Below are 18,315 nucleotides of genomic sequence, written 5' to 3'. Positions count from 1 at the left end.
ATTATTATATAGGGCCATTTTTTATATATAATTTTTTTTCCCGGATGGACATGAACATACCTGATCAGACCTGATTTTTTAATTTTTTAATTTTACGAAAATTTATTGAGAAGAAGAAATAAATTCACAATTTTTACACCCTCAATCTCTAAGCATATGCAAAATAATCTATAGCCTATCGATAACGAGAGTAAACAATGTGAACAATGGGAAATATTTTCTTTGCTTCGGAAATCGAATAAAAATGAAGAGACAAAATAAATTTATATCTACGTAATAAATAATTTATTTATAGTGGAAAAGAGAAAAAGTTTCATAAATTTTAAATTCTTTTACAAATTTATTGAATTCTGATACCGAAGCATGTACGAAAATATTTTGATCCAAAGCCATCTAGTGGCAATATTTCAAACTAAAATTTCATTACCGTGTTAAAAAAAAATTAACATTTACCTGATGGGCTGTCAGGTTTCGTACAAAATGTAGAATTCCGAAAAAAATAATTTAGAAAAAACGAAAAATTTAAAATAACAAAAAAAAATTAAATTGAGTTAATAATTAATTTTTTTTTGTAATTTACTTTAAACTAATTTTTAAAATCAAATGAAAAATGACAAGGTTTGTATAAAAAATTAGAATTTTTTTTATAAAAGACTCGAAACAATATTTGGGACAGCGCTAAAAATTTTTCATGACATTTCAATCTCAGTTCAATTTACTTAACATTAGTAGCACTGTTAGGAAGTCTTCGGTAAATCTATATCTTCAGTCTGCATCATTAGTCTTGGACAAGTCTGAGATAAACTACTTCCGAAATGTACCTCAAGGAAATCCGTAGTCACTTGCTGAAGACAGGGCACTTGGTCAAGATGCATTAGCTTAAACCTGCTCCAGAATTGCTTGATACCTGGCCATGGCTGGCCTCTTCGTTACTTTTCGAACCGTCTATTTGGCAGTAGTATAGTAAATTCAGTGGCACTCACTTAATTTTCGATGAAATTTTATTTTATAAAAAGGGTAACTGGGTTTACCACAGACACTGCATTGAACATGCAACGAGGAGATGAAGAAATCCGATATCAAAACCAATTCTGCAACGACTCTGACCTTTCGTTGTTTTCGAATGTATGTTGCGAATCGGTGCAGACTATTTTTACAGATTTTCGTAGGTTTCTAAGAAGAATCTGAAGCAAGACTGGATGAAATCTTGGGCAAGTATATTTATAAAATACATCGTTCAAGTCTTGTTTAAATTTTCTGTAAGCGATTTCCAAAGGACATTCCTCAAGTCAATTATCCAAAATAATGCTACTGGGAAATCTACTAGCGATTTTTAAAAAGTTTTAAATCTGACAACTAATTTGCACTTCTCTTATAGAGTTCATGTCAATTGGTCCCAACGGTATCTGGCGCCATCGATCAGGGCTTGATTTAGTTGGAACCATTATTTTGCTAGACTAGTACATATAAGATCAGCAAATTATAGGAATAATTCATAAGATTGTCTCTTTGTGGACATCTGGTAGAACCACAAGACTAGGAAGGGAATGAGCGAGCAGACTGATAAAAAAATAACGCGATTGATATTAATAAACAATTGAACAATACAATATGTTTATTGCTTTTACTTCCATTGTCTTATTGTTTATCGAGGTAATATTAATAACTCTCAAGAGTTAGTTTATTTATTTATTTTTCGAATACAATAGAAGGTAAACAAAATGTAGTTAACCAGTCCAAATGCTTAAGTAATTGAAGAATCATATAAATACTCGGGACGCCGTGAAAATTGTGTCATATTTGCTCCAGTTACGTTCCTTTACAAGTGATATTACTTGGTAAGTACTTGAATTTGTATATGTTACTTATGGTAATTTGATTAACTATGACATTCGGAAATATTGCGGCAATCATTGCAAAATGGGCTCCCATAAGATTCTATGGGAAAGTCCACGTAGATTTCCATGGAATCCGTGTTAATTCTCATGGGTTTCCAGATGGATTTAGACATAGATTTCTATGGTAATTTTAGCAAGATCCTCATAGGAATCCATCTAGGTTTCCATGGGTATTTATAAATATTTAAAGGAGTAGTTCTATGGAGTCCCATCAGAATCTACGGGGAAGTCCATATCGATTTTCATGAAATCGGTCTTAGATGCCAAGTAGATTTCCATAGAATCGTAGTTTATAATTAAACATACATGACTATGTCATAGAAATGATAAAAATGAATCTATTTAATATCATAGATTACTTTCGATTGATTCGCGTACTGCTCATTTAACTCTATGGTGGATATTATCTATTACATAATTTAGGTTTGTGGCAAGAAAGCTTAAGACATTCAATACCGAACATGTCTCCATGAAGTACTTTTTTATGGGATCTTTGATAGTTAATTCAAAATTATAGCTTTCATTTCCTCCGATTCGAATTCAGATAAAAAATTATCAGTATAAAAATATTTAAGTCCGTAAATCGAAATCTCGGATAGTATATCAGAGATATGTGAAAAATTTTTCGTAAATATCACTATGTTAGTATGGTCGTGAACGCTATATTGTATTGAAAATTTTCATTCGTTGAAAAGTTGAAAGTATAGATGATTAAGTGTAGGGGTTAGTAACAGCAATTGAGTCAATGCAAGCGTGGGCGCCAGGCCCGTACTATAGTCGGCAATATCTCCCTCGCGGACCTGGAATCACTGTAAAATCACAATGAAATCACAGTGAGATTATAATAAAAACATTGTGAGACCATGATGAAATTACAGTGTAATCACCGTGATTTTGTGCCATTCGGTCACTGTAGTTTTATGGTTATCTCACAGTGATTCGATAGTGGGTTCACAGTGATCTTATTATGCTATCACAGTCAATTCATAGTTACCTCACAGTGGTATTGCAGTGATTTTAGTATGGTACCACAGCCAATTCACAGTGAATCCACAGTGAATTTCCAGTAAACTTACAGTAAATTCACAGTGAATATACAGTAAATTTACAGTGAATATATAGTGAATTCACAGTGAATTTCCAGTAAACTTATAGTAAAGTCACTGTGAATTTACTGTAAGTTTACTGGAAATTCACTGTGGAAAAAAAATACAAAAAAATTATTAAAACCTACCATCATTTTTTTTTTCAAATAAAAAAAAAAACAAAAATTTTCAATGACTATCATTTCTTATTTTTTTTGTCATTCAATAATATCAAACTTTAAAGCTTTTTGCAATTTTTTCCATTAAACTTATTTCTCAAAACACATCTTGAAAATTGTTAAGTGTTCAGAGAACTTTGAAATAAAAAAAAAAGAATACAAACAAAAATTAAAAATGGCCATCATGACACAAATATTCAGTTTATTTAAAAAAAGTACATAAAAAAGTTGAAGAATGTTCGAACAACTTTTTTTTTGCTATTCTAAAATCACCATAAAACTATAGGCAAATCATCATAAATTTTCTGTGGAATCATGGTGAAATCACCATTAATTTACTGTGAAATCATGGTGAAATCGTCATTAACTCGCTGCGAAATCATGGTGAAAACACTATTGATTTACTGTGAAATCATGATGAAATCACCATAAATTTACTGTAAACTCGCAGTAAAATCACAGTGAAATCACTACTAAATCACAATGACAAAATCACTGTGAATTCACTATGAAATCACCGTAAATACACCGTCAAATTTCAGTGAACGTGAATTCACTGTGATTTCACTGTGATTTCACAGTGATTCCAAGTCCGCGAGGGCTGCAATAATTCTGGTGAATACTCCTATTAAATAGTGTAATATTACTTATGCTAATATTGACGTAACAACAAAGTTTATTTAATCGACAGATATTTCCTGTACGAAAAGTTTTTTCGACTTCTTGCTCAAAATGATAAATTTCGCCACAATAATAACTTTAATGTAATAATATTTTTCGAAATTATTTTTTTAGCTCAAATAACCTAAAATGTCGAGAATCTTTTTCATCTTCGTCATAATTGCAATAATTTCTTTGATTGCAACAGAAGCTTGTATTGAGCTCGGTGGAAAAGTAAGTCAAGAAAAAGATATTTCTCTAGTTCTTAATGATTACTGCCTTTATTATTTTATATTCTTTTTTTTTTTACAGTGTCATAGATATAATAATAATAACTGCTGCGGAAGCTTGTCATGTAGTGGGATACTCAGTAATGGCGGATCGGATTCGTGTGTTATAATATTTTAAACATTTTATAAACTAAAAATGCCATGTAATTTCTACAATTCTGTTTAATAAAAATATTATCATTTGACGCGTTTCTAAATTTTATCATTTTCCAATTAAAATAAAACAGGCTATTACATTTTTCTTAATTAAGACAATAAATTTTTCTAATCTTGGTAATTTTTCAGGGTCGAGAAACTGAATCTCGATTCAAGCTTCAAATTTTAGCTGCTAATCAGCGTAGTCTAGACCCTGATTAAAACTCCGATTGAAAAATTCTAATAGGATTTAATTAGAGTTCCTAATGAATTCGATTGAAAGTTAATCGAAAAGGGGCTCTAAATAACAAAGTGGCGCCCACGATGATAAAAAAACATTTTTGTAAATTATGGAAATATTTTCTACACTATACGGACATAAAAATTGCTCTTACAATTAACTTTATGACCATTTCTGTTAATGTAAGTCGACGAGAGTGGGGATAAACAGCTAAACAATAAAAAAAATATTACAATAAAAATAAATCATTGAATAATACAATCAATTTATTGTTTTCACTTCATTGTCTCATTGTTTACAGAAATACTATTAATAATTCTCAGGGATTTGGTTATTTATTTTTTTTTTTCGACTAAAATAAATTAAAAACAGATTGTACGTCATTAGTTCGAGTGGTTAAATAAATAACGATTTATATAAATACCCGGGTCACAATGAGAATTAAATAATAGTTATTTCAGTTGCTTTTCATTGTAAGTGATATTACGTGGTAAGTACTTAGCTTTATCGATTTATCTTATCGCAGTTAGTAGATTGACTAAGAGAAATTCGACAAAAATAAGAACAAGTTATTTTTTAGAATAGTAAATTCTTACTCTTAAAGATCCATATTAATCTTTTGGAAGGGATTTTGAGAAAAGCTTGTAGGGTGATTTTGACTGGGTCTTTAAGGGAATTGATATTCTTTATGGGAATCCAGAAAGATTTAGAGGAAATTCTCTATTTAAAAAGTTCATGTGAAAACCCAGTTTAGATTTTTGTGTAGATCCTCTTATGGTATTTCCGCATGGATTCCCATAAGAATACTACTTGGAATTCATTATTGATAAAGCTATTCTTTTGCATGGTTTCCATGGTAATTAACACCATGCCAAATCAATATGGAAATCCAGCATCAATTTCCATGTGAATTTCTTCTATGGTGTTTTTTAATGGATTTTCATACGGTGGTCAATCAGAGTCTACCATAGATTTTCTTATAATATATCCTTGTATGGATCTTTATGGATTGCCAACTCATTATGGGATTCCAGCCTAGACTCCCATGTAAATTTCCCTATGATCTTTTCGGATGACTTCCCATATGGGTACCAATTAGAATCCACCATAGATTATGTTACAATATTGAAATGTTTTAATGTTAATTTATGGGTTATCTATTAGATATGGGAAAAATAATCATCAGCAACTTTGTAGTGAATTAAATCTCCCATAAAGAAACTCTTTTCGACTTTTTACCTACGGTGATAAGTTTCGCCAGAATAATGAACTTAACAAAATGTAATAATTCATAATTTATTCTCTAGCCCAAGATTGTCAGAAATGTCTAGACTCTTTCTTATCTTTGTCATAATCGCAATATTTGCCGCAGCTGTAACAAAAGCATGCAGCGACTATGGTGAAAGAGTACGTAATAAATAATATATTTCAAGGAAATAACATTTACTGCTTATTGTCATAACTATTATTTTTTTTTTATTTTCAGTGTAATTATCATAATGATTGCTGTTCACCCTATAAGTGTATCGGGCACCTCAAAAGTGGAGGTTGGGGTTGCGCTATACAATGGTAGACAGTTTATAAGGAACTATAAACTGTCAAAGTCATGTACTTTCAACAGTGCTCTAAATAAAAAAATCTCGAATTGAAACTGTTTTTCAATTTTATTGTTGATCACCCTATTGTCTAACTTGTATCATTTCTATAAGTATTTCTTATAGGATTCCTATGGCTACCTTTACAAAAACAAAAACACCAAGTGAGAATCTGCATAAGAATCTAAGCTGGATTCCTACATGAATTTCTCAATCAGATCGTCTCTCACTTTACTAAAACGTCATTAGTAGTGCTCCACTCATGTGGGAACTTTCTAACGCAATTGTACCTTTTTGGACCCCCCCCCCTTTGTTACGCTATGTCACATTTTTTAGGATGCGAAGTGTCATCCATTTAAGATTACAACAGTTGTTCCGGTGTAGATGTAGCAATTATTTCACTGAAAGGACCTGCTATGACAGAGAATAATAAATAAATAAAAAATTATTAAAAAGTTTATGACGAAAAGTTCCGCCCCATTGATTCTGTGATTCCTTTATTGTAAATATGACTCAATTAAAATACTGTATTGCTCAATACAATGTAAATTTTTAGTTTTTTTTATATATATCGATAAGAAGAATAAATAGACGCAATCACTTAAAGTAATTGAATAAATAAGCAATCGTCAAGTCTTCTGTTGAGTATTTAACGACAAAGTATAAAATAATAATAACATTTTAACTAAATTTGGACTTGAGCTGATAAAAATTATTATCTTCACTTGACTCTTAATACGACAAGAAAGTACTAAAATAATTTCATACAACATCCAGCATTCTATGAATCTGTACAGAAATTCATGGAAATTTGGAATAAAAAAAAACCATGAAAAATCTATAAGAACCCATAGGAATCCATGAAGATATTTTTCACAGGATGAAAAAAATCTTAAAGGATTCCTATTGAAATATCTCAGTCTAGGTTTTCAATCAATACAATCATGATGGACTCTCATATTCCACGAAAAATTATTCAGAATTATTGAAGACTTGAGGAACCCATAGAATTTCAGAAAATTTGTGCAGAAATTATCGTAATAAATATCGCGTTACTAAAACCAAAAGGGCGTATCTCAAAATATACGCCCTTTTGGTTCTGCAGAACCAAAAGGGCGTATAAAATTTTTTTTTTTGCTCCAATCAATGTAAAAATATTGAAAACATTAAAATCTATGGAAAAAACGAAAAAAAAAATTTTTTTTTTTTATGCCCTTTTGGTTTTAAGCAAAAATTTTTTTAAAGTCATAAGGGCGTATCCTATTTTTTCGGTTTATTATTAATTATAGATCAGAGTAAGAAAAAAAATTGCAAGGGTGATAAAAATTATCACTCCACAACTTAATTTATCTGAATAAATATTTATTTAAATAAAAAACCAAATTTCTTTATTTAATTTTGATCGAATCTTGTCACAATTTTTTTAATTCAACAATTGATGTAAAAAATATGTATAATTCGAGAACGAAAAAAATTCATCTAAAAAATTCTAAATTCTATGAGTGCTGCGAAATTTAATTTAATCAAATTAAAAAAATGCACATTTAGATTGTTCAATTTTTCAAAGGTGCATTTTTTCATTTTTCAATCAAGGTTTCATTTTCTGTTTCTTGTTTTTTTTTTTCTTTTCATTTTCAAAAATCAATTGCCGTTGTTCTTGAGAATTGTTATGGTTCTAGAATACCAATATATCGAAGCAAGTTTAATGACCTAAATCATTTTTGTGCATCAGGCACCGTCCCACAAAAATATTATCAATATTATTAAAGATTAATTTTCAGCGATGGTAATAGTTTATAAATTTTTTTATTATTGTCAAGTTATGTTCTAAAAAAAATTAAAAAAATTTTTTTTTATACTCTTAGGTACAGATGATCCTGAAGATGGAGACGTTATAGGACTAATACCCTAATGAATTTATTTTTTCTCTATTTTTTATTTGTTTTTTCGTTTAAATAAATATTTGTTCATATAAATTTAATTGTGGAGTGATACTTTTTATTACCCTGGCAATTTTTTTTCTTACTCTTACCCGGACGATTTATTATCAATTATAGGTAAGAGTAAGAAAAAAAATTGCCAGGGTAATAAAAATTATCACTCCACAATTTAATTTATATGAACAAATATTTATTTAAGTGAAAAAACAAATAAAAAATAGAGAAAAAATAAATTCATTAGGGTATTAGTCCTATAACGTCTCCATCTTCAGGATCATCTGTACCTAAGAGTATAAAAAAAAATTTTTTTTGTTTTTTTTAGAACATAACTTGACAATAATAAAAAAATTTATAAACTATTACCATCGCTGAAAATTAATTTTTAATAATATTGATAATATTTTTGTGGGACGGTGCCTGATGCACAAAAATAATTTAGGTCATTAAACTTACTTCAATATATTGGTATTCTAGAACCATAACAATTCTTAAGAACAGCGGCAATTGATTTTTGAAAATAAAAAGAAAAAAAAAAACAGGAAACAGAAAATGAAACCTTGATTGAAAAATGAAAAAATGCTCCTTTGAAAAATTGAACAATCTAAATGTGCATTTTTTTAATTTGATTAAATTAAATTTCACAGCACTCATAGAATTTAGAATTTTTTAGATGAATTTTTTTCGTTCTCGAATGATACATATTTTTTACATCAATTGTTGAATTTAAAAAATTGTGACAAGATTCGATCAAAATTAAATAAAGAAATTTGGTTTTTTATTTAAATAAATATTTGTTCAGATAAATTAAGTTGTGGAGTGATAATTCTTATTACCCTTGCAATTTTTTTTCTTACTCTGACCTATAATTAATAATAAACCGAGACAATAGGATACGCCCTTATGACTTTAAAAAAATTTTTGCTTAAAACCAAAAGGGCATAAAACAAAAAAATTTTTTTTTTCGTTTTTTCCATAGATTTTAATGTTTTTAATATTTTTACATTGATTGGAGCAAAAAAAAAAATTTTATACGCCCTTTTGGTTCTGCAGAACCAAAAGGGCGTATATTTTGAGATACGCCCTTTTGGTTTTATTAACGCGATATGTATTTTATACAAAATTATACGGTGTTTTAAGATAACCTGCTTATAAGACCATAGAAATTTATGTATAAAAATCATGAAACTATATAAACTTTTATATAATCATATATGATTTTATATAACCTTATTAAACTCTTTTGTAATTATACAAATTTATTTATAACTTTATATAAAATCACATTAATTTTTATAAATTATCTGAATCCTTATAAGAATTTTATAAAGTCATATAAGATTTCATATGATCATATATGATCCTACATGGTTTTTTATCACCATCTAAAACGTGCTCTTGTAATTACATAATGTTATATATAACTTAACATAAAGTAACATGGAATTTTATAAAAATTATATAAGATTATACGAATTACTATAAGAATTTTATAAGATTATATGAGTTTTTATATAATCATATATAACTTTATATATGGTATAATATTTGATTTGGTAATGTTATAAACTCATATATAACTTTATAAAATATCACATCAACTTTTATAAAATTATATAAATTCTTATAAGAATTTTATAAAATCATGTGAGCTTTTATATCATATATGATTTTATATAAGCATATAAAATTTTATCTAGTAATTTAATATAGTTATATACCTTTATATAAAATTATATCAATTTTCATCAAGTCCTTACAAGAGTATATGAATTCTTATAAAAATTTTATAAGATCATATAAGCTTTTATGTAATCATATATGATTTTTATATATTTTTTATGTGATCATATATAAATTGTATATGAATATATATGTTTATATATGATCATATAAAAACTTTTTTTTCCGGGATAATTGGAATATATTTAAATTTTGTGGATAAATATTCAGTGATTTTTTTTATAAATTATAATTTCAAAATTGATATTATATTCAACGCTAGTGGTAACTAATTTTCAACGAGCGTACTAAATCTAAATAAGTGTAAAATATTTAGATAAGTCCAGATTTGACCAAAAAATTTAAAACTAATTGCTGAGGTTGAATTTCACAGTTAAAATACAATTACAGGAAAAAAAGTAAACAAACAGGAGCGCTGACGATATTCAAGATTTAAGTGATCTCAAAACGACAAATGCCACAAATTTCAGACACTTTAAACGTCACAGTTTGAAATTTTCCCTCAACACTTTGTTGGCAAATGAATAAATTTCAATCCATAAAAAGATTGACACAATTAGAAAGAAACTAAGTTTCGTCAAGATTATTAATGCCTAAAGATGTCAATGCGCATGTCAGTGCACACAGGAATGGACGAGAAAATTTATCGCCTTAAACAAATCGAAATTAAAATCCCACATGTTCAATTTTATGTGTCAGCGACAAAAAATTTTTTCAAATCGAATAAGATTAGTTTTTCCTTAAATTAACAACTTAGAATATTCTAAAAGTTTAAAAAGTTCGTAATAATATTTTTCCCCTCCCAAGAATTTATTAACGCCGGTGACTGCTGCACATGTGAGAATTTTTGAGCGCTGGCGCCACCTAGCGACTGAATCTCAAACAAGATTCTGAATAACCTCTTTTGATATGTTTTTCTACAAAAAAAAAATTTGTTTTGAATATATAAGAATTCTGGAATGATATACGTGAAGTATGGAGTCAAAAAAGATATTGAATGAAATTAATTTGGTCGCTTTTGTTTCGTCAATGGAATTTTTTTAAACTGCCTTTTTTTTTCAATATTCTGTAAACCAATTTTGATCACTACATAATTTGAAGCAAATCATGTAATTTTATTATAATTCTAGTCAACTGAAGTTGAGAAATTTTTAAAATATCCATAATTTACATTTTCGCGTCGTACTGCAGAAAATGTCGGACTGTAGACAATTTCATCAGAAGCTAAAAGTTCTGGATGGAAAAAACTTTCGCTGAATTAAGGAATTAAAAAGATAAATTTCCTATCATATATTTTGATTTATAAAAATTGTCATCAAATACATTCACGCAGGGTTCATAAATCGACTAAAATATCGTCTTAATTTTGTAGAATGTTATCAGTTTTTTTCTTATTATTAAAACTTTTTTGAATTTAATTTACAGAAATAGTACGAGAAAATAAAAGAATAATATTCAAAAATTTTATTTCTGAATTTATATCAAGAAAATTAAAGTTATTAAGAAATAATTTGTTAAATTCTACATTTATCAACTAGAGGAGCTGAAGCATAGACGAGCATGTTTTCGGTTCTGCGCCATCTAGCGGCTGAAAAATAAATTAAAGTCTAAAATAAATTAAATTAAATTTATTTTATTTTGAAACATTTGAAAATTCCCGTCAGCAAAATTTTAAACCTTTGTTTTATCTAAGGTAAGAAACATTGTATTGTATTTAGTTTAAAATATAAAACAATAGTGATTTATAAAAAAAATGTCATCTGACTACTAGAATCACCGGTAGATTTTTTGAAAATTTTCGGGTAGAGAATGATGATAATAAACAAATTGGTAAATACCAGTTACAATTTGAATTTCTCTAGTATTGATAAGTTAGAATACGAAAAGGTTTTTAGCTATATATTATTATGATTTTGATGATAGATTATTTATGTCACCTCACAAACCAATTTTTTTGCATTAAAATATGTGAGAAGTGTTTTATTGACCATAATGTCTCTATATATTTATTCATTTCACCGGTTGAGTGATTGATAAAGAACAATGATGGATCCAAGTGAAAAATTGATGATTTAGTCAAATCGATACTAGAGTTTTCAGCGACTCTCAATGAGAAAAAGTGAACTGATTTAAAAAAGTTTGCCGATTGCAAATGAAAATTTTTAATTAAAATTTTGTGAGAAAATAGTTCAATGTCATATCGTCATAAAATGTGCATACACTCCCAAAATATTAAATGAAAATTTTTTCATTAAAATTTATATATTCAGTTTAAAAAATTTTCAATGTCCGCGTTAGTGCACACGGAAATCAACGTAGAAATTTTTCAAGTAAACAGGATGGAAATTGAAGTACAAATATACCCATTATTTTGATAGTGTACATCAGTATATAATAGATCAATTACTTATAGGGATATTTTATGTAAATGTGTCTCTGTACCCTCGCGGACTTGGAATCACTGTAAAATCACAGTGAATTCACTTTCACCGTAATTTGACGGTGCATTTACGGTGATTTCATAGTGAATTCACAGTGATTTTGTGCCATTTTGTCATTGTGATTTAGTAGTGATTTCACTGTGATTTTACTGCAAGTTTACAGTAAATTTATGGTGATTTCATCATGATTTCACAGTAAATCAATAGTGTTTTCACAGTAAATCAATAGTGTTTTCACCATGATTTCGCAGTGAGTTAATGACGATTTCACCATGATTTCGCAGTAAATTAATGGTGATTTCCCCATGATTCTACAGTAAATTAATGGTGATTTCACCATGATTTCACCGTAAATTGATGGTGATTTCACCATGATTCCACAGAAAATTTATGATGATTTGCCTATAGTTTTATGGTGATTTTAGAATAGCAAAAAAAAAGTTGTTCAAACATTCTTCAACTTTTTTATGTACTTTTTTTAAATAAACTGAATATTTGTGTCATGATGGCCATTTTTAATTTTTGTTTGCATTCTTTTTTTTTTTATTTCAAAGTTCTCTGAACACTTAACAATTTTCAAGATGTGTTTTGAGAAATAAGTTTAATGAAAAAAATTGCAAAAAGCTTCAAAGTTTGATATTATTGAATGACAAAAAAAATAAGAAATGATAGTCATTGAAAATTTTTGTTTTTTTTTTTATTTGAAAAAAAAAATGATGGTAGGTTTTAATAATTTTTTTGTATTATTTTTCCCCAGTGAATTTCCAGTAAACTTACAGTAAATTCACAGTGACTTTACTATAAGTTTACTGAAAATTCACTGTGAATTCACTATATATTCACTGTAAATTTACTGTATATTCACTGTGAATTTACTGTAAGTTTACTGGAAATTCACTGTGGATTCACTGTGAATTGGCTGTGGTACCACACTAAAATCACTGCAATACCACTGTGAGGTAACTATGAATCGACTGTGATAACATAATGAGATCACTGTGAACCCACTATCGAATCACTGTGAGATAACCATAAAACTACAGTGACCGAATGGTACAAAATCACGGTGATTACACTGTAATTTCATCATGGTCTCACAATGTTTTTATTATAATCTCACTGTGATTTCACTGTGATTTTACAGTGATTCCAGGTCCGCGAGGGTAGACATCAGGTACAAGAGACTGGGAAGGAGATGAATAATCAGACTGATAAAATAATATTAAGACTGATATTAATAAAAAAATAAACAAACAGCATATTCATTGTTTTTATTTCTGGTCTTATTGTTTATAGAAAAACTTTGAATAACTCACAGGATTAGTTTGTTTATACATTTTTTCAATAAAGTAAATAAAAAACAGATTTTGCGTCACCTGTCTGAGTAATTAAATAATCAGAAAATCATATAAATACTCTCAGTTTATGTGCAAGCAAGAAAATTTATTCAAATTTATTGTTTATTATATCCAGTTCAACGAAAAAACTTAAAATGTCGAAGATAGTTTTATTATTATCTATTTTCGTACTATTCGCCATTTTTGCCAGTGCATCTGCCGGATGTGAAGGCAAATGGGTAAGTAATTACTTTAAGACGCGTTTTCATTTGTTTCTCTATTCGCACTCAACTGGATAAACGGTACTATCTCTGTTGCACTTGTACATTAAATAGGAACTTTGTCCAATCTTTTCTCGTAAACAAATGGAAGTTATCAAAAAATTCAAGTGCACTTCGCTAGTTCATAGAGTAAAGCATCGGGTCTGTGTCTTTATTTTGCATTTAGAGCTTTTATTTCAGAGAAAAGCTGGGACAAAATTATCTGAAAACCGTTCTTAATATAATTCAAAATAGTTAATTTTTAAATTTTAATTACGGAGAGAAAAGAATAGTAATGATTACTATGCTAAATAGTAACCAGACTCATTTTTCGTAAAATGGTAAATAATGCCATGTAGAATAGGACTCTACCATTTTTCTGGTAATGATTACTATGTTACATTGAAACAACAAAAATGGTAAAAATCGGTATCTAGCATAGGAATCAGGGCTATATAGAATGCTACTCAGTCCCATGCTGGAATAGTTGTTGTTACAGTTTAATAAGTGAGACATGAGGTTAACATGCGCGGGCGTTTGCGCAGTAACCCGTATGTATGTATGCATGTATATGTGCGATGCATATTGTTAAATATTTTAATTTAATTTTTATTTATCTGTTATCAAAAAACGATGTTTCTTTTTGAGCAATAACTTAATTATTTCAATTGATTAATTTAATTTCAACATATATCTATTTATAGTAACCTGAGTTGTTTTGTCATAACCTTATTTACTAAAAATGAAATAAATAGAACATCGTAAACGTTACTAGGTACCATTGCAGTCATGTCTATTTACACAGTTCTCTTGTCAATGTAGAATGGTAATCAATTCTATGCTAGCATAGTCACCGTTACTATGGTAAATGGGGGGGGGGGGGATCACTCTGCCCGGTGACTCTTGACGCTAAAAATTCCCGTTTCTATGTAACATAGTAATGATTACCATTCTACATAGGAATTACAATTATTTTTTTCTCTCCATGATCCATTGTTTAAATTTTAATAAAATTCTCCAAAATATTTTTTTTTTTATTTTATAAAAATTCTATTCCTACCATAACTTTTGAAGTTTTAGATTTACAGGCTCGCGGTACAAGACTTTTTTCTACAAAATTAAATTTTATAAAAAAAAGTCTTCACCCGCGAGCTCGTAGAATCAAAATTTAATATTTTGCAATCAAAAAACTAAAACTGCGGTAATTAAGAAATTTTGGTTTTTAAATTACGACTTTGAAGCTTCAAATTTCTTGAACTATGAATTTACGGACTTTTGTTTCGGCATATTTTGTGTCGAGAAATAAATCTTTTATAATCCTGTTCTATTAAATTGGTAAAAAATCAAAATTATTGGGTTTACTGCAAATAAACAAAAAAATTATTTATATTAATTTTTTTTTTCTAGTGTCATCCTTCACAAGGCTATGGTTGTTGTCCCTACTATGCATGCAATTCATACTTCAGCCAAGGTAAATGTGTACCTAATGGAGAAATTGGAGAACGCTGGAGTAAATAATTACAAAAAATGTCAGCAAATTAATGACGACAGTTCCACTATAAATTTCAAAGTGTAAATTTATATTATTATATAAATCTGTAAATTTATCTGTAAATTTGCCTTACTGATAAAATTTTTTGTGGAAAATTCAATTTATGACTTATTGATCTCCGTTAAACCATATTTTTCCAATTTTTGATTCTTTGTTTATCTGTATGTCTAACCTCATGGAAAAAAGTGATGAACACTATTGCAAATTCATTACATACATGTATACACACACATATATACATAAACACACATATATACATTCTTACATCCACTTGGACATCATTCTGAAAATAGTCAAAATAGCTTCCTAGGATTTCTTAACCTCGACATCTGATAAAATTTCAATTTTCTAAAATCGGGGCGAAAAAACTAACTTCTCGAATTTTTCGAAAATCCTTGACTTTTTTAGCGGGAAGTTGAAAATATTCAAATAAGAAAATCAATAATTTTTATTTTTATAATTAATCACAATCAGAAGACGATTTTTAAAAGAAATTGATGTTTACATGCAAGTAACTAAAGAGCGTATCGGAATTTCGAAAAACTTTGAAGAGATAATTTGTAGGAGATGAAATAATCTACAAAAAACGTTTTATACAATTTTGTTACAAACCAGATAGTTCCGCGAGAAAAGTCAAATATTATCAAAAGCTATTATGTTTCAAACTTTATCTTGAAAAAACTTATGAATGGGTAGATTTATCAAAAAATGATAGAATACCTTTTTTGTAGAGCAATTCCTTACAAAAATATGTATGTCTATTTAATATTCTGATCTGTTAATGACTAAGAAATACTTAAAGCTTGTGAAAAAAATTTTCCGATGCTATTTCAATGGGAATCGAATTTTTCAATGATCTAGATCTGTTATCAAAATAGAGGTTTTTATCTTATGCAAAAATTTTTATTTTTTAATGAACTCTGAATGACAAACAAATATATATATATGTATAAATTTTATACATATATACTATTTTTTAACTATTATAATAATTCATTATGATAGACATATTAACCAAAATTGGAAATACCAACGCAATATAGAAATTTGTTCTTGTTATTACAGAAGGAAATACTTCATTTCAAGTGGAAGATTAATAGTACGCGGAAGAAATTTCAAATTATTTGCGGAAGTTTTTTACTTTTCAATGCAAACAAATGTCTTATTTTTCAGAAAAACTAAACAATGAGCAGAAAAAAAAACTCCTTATTTGTCTGATAAGTTAATAACTAGCCGAAAATAAGTTTAAATTCTTAAAAAAAAAATCAGTAATTAGCTGAAAATAAATTCTAATTTTTTTAGAAAAATTAGTAATTTGCTGAAAATTTTTTCTAATTTTTTGACAAAAATTATTAATTAGCGAACATATTTTTCTAATTAGAAAAAAAAAATTATTAATGCATCGCATGTATTGTTAAGTGTTTGGGTATTAAATAATTAGCCTGTACACTTTTCTATTTTTTGTTAAAAATTCAAAAATTTTTTTTTCTAATTTCTAAGCTCTGAATAAGTTCGTAAAATCATAATTTAAAAGATAGATTTTTTCTGTAATTAGTAATCGATCTTCAATAAGTAATAATTTTTTTTTCAATTAATAATAAATCTATGCATAAATTTTAATTAAATTCATTAATTTTTTTTTGTGTTGAATTATTATTAATTTATTGAAAAATTAGTAATAATTACACCATTAATTATTATTTTTTTTTAAATTAAATAATTAATAATGAAAATTTTTTTTTTGCCGAACACTGGTATAAAAACCAGCAGAGAAAATTATGAAAATTCTGCAGTCAAAATCAATTTCAAATTCTTTAAAAAATTAGAATTCATAAAAATTTTTGTAAATGACAGTGAATTTATATTTAAAAAATTTTTCACAATAAACAGAAAAAAATGTACCACGTTTAAAATTTCAAAAATATCATTTACTACGATACAGAAAAATTACTGCGAATTCACATTCCAATAGATAGTTCAAGTTTTCCGTTTTGTTTGAAACACCAAAATATTTTGGGATTTTCGATATGGCCTTACTGTCATCTACCGTACGTGATTCATTAGTTAATATCATTCATTTTTCAACCGCAATAATCAAACATGTATTTTTTTCCGACCCTGGAATGGTCGGGGAAATGAATTTCAAAATTTCCATGATTTTGATGTTATTTAAGTCGTTGATCAGCTTGTTCGTTTTGATACCTTGACATTGTCATTGAAAACTTATTATTTTTTTTTAGAAAGCAAAATTTATGGCCAACCACTTTGAAAACGCTTAATAATGCATTCTAGCCATCAAAATTTCATGAATAAACAAATTTATATTAAGCAAGCTGGACTAGATATCGGGTCAGAGAAGGCGGCAATTTATCAAGGAACAGCTAGACCATCAAAGAATGATTTTTGTAAAAAAATTACATTCGAAGAATAAATCAACTTGATTTTTATATGACAATTAGTTTTTTTTTCATATTTTTATCTGTGTGAATATTCAACTGAAAATTTTATAATTTTTTCATTTGTAAAAACTAATCCGTATATCATAATATGTTGTATGTAATTTTATTATAATTAAATAGAATAATATTTTGAGATTTCCGAAACAGTTTTTATCAGAATACAAGAGAATATCTGGAAGTGTCAAAAGACAAATAAAATTTGAACACGCATTCACAGAATATTTGAGATTTAAATAATTATTTTTAAAAATATTTCATTGCATGAATCGGGAAGAAGTCTTAATTTCTGCAAAAAAATTGTGACACAGTTTCGAATATATTAATTATAAATGCTTTACTATGTGCGAGAATCTACAAAGCGTGCGCCACCTAGTAGCAGAACAACGAACTATTTTTTTTTTGCTATTTTTAAGGATAGCAAGTAGCTGCCATTATAGAGCGGTGGTTCTAATACTCTTGGTTCAATTGACCCCACTCTTGCCTAAAATAATTAGAAATTGATT

General features: G+C 27.8%; 1 protein-coding gene and 1 long non-coding RNA gene across 2 annotated transcripts in view; one reads left to right on the top strand and one right to left on the bottom strand.

The window, feature by feature from the left end:
• LOC103573025 (ankyrin repeat domain-containing protein 6) overlaps positions 1-18,315 on the bottom strand; it is an 83,546-nt gene that overhangs the window by 26,675 nt on the left and 38,556 nt on the right. The gene's annotated exons all lie outside the window — the stretch shown is intronic.
• LOC103573017 (uncharacterized) lies at positions 586-4,298 on the top strand. Its single transcript, XR_549146.2, has 3 exons — positions 586-1,838; positions 3,958-4,056; positions 4,135-4,298. It is a non-coding gene; the product is annotated as an uncharacterized LOC103573017 (long non-coding RNA).

The sequence above is a fragment of the Microplitis demolitor genome, chromosome 10 (assembly GCF_026212275.2).
Source record: "Microplitis demolitor isolate Queensland-Clemson2020A chromosome 10, iyMicDemo2.1a, whole genome shotgun sequence".
NCBI classification, from domain to species: domain Eukaryota; kingdom Metazoa; phylum Arthropoda; class Insecta; order Hymenoptera; family Braconidae; genus Microplitis; species Microplitis demolitor.
This window is presented reverse-complemented; position numbering and strand designations above follow the sequence as displayed.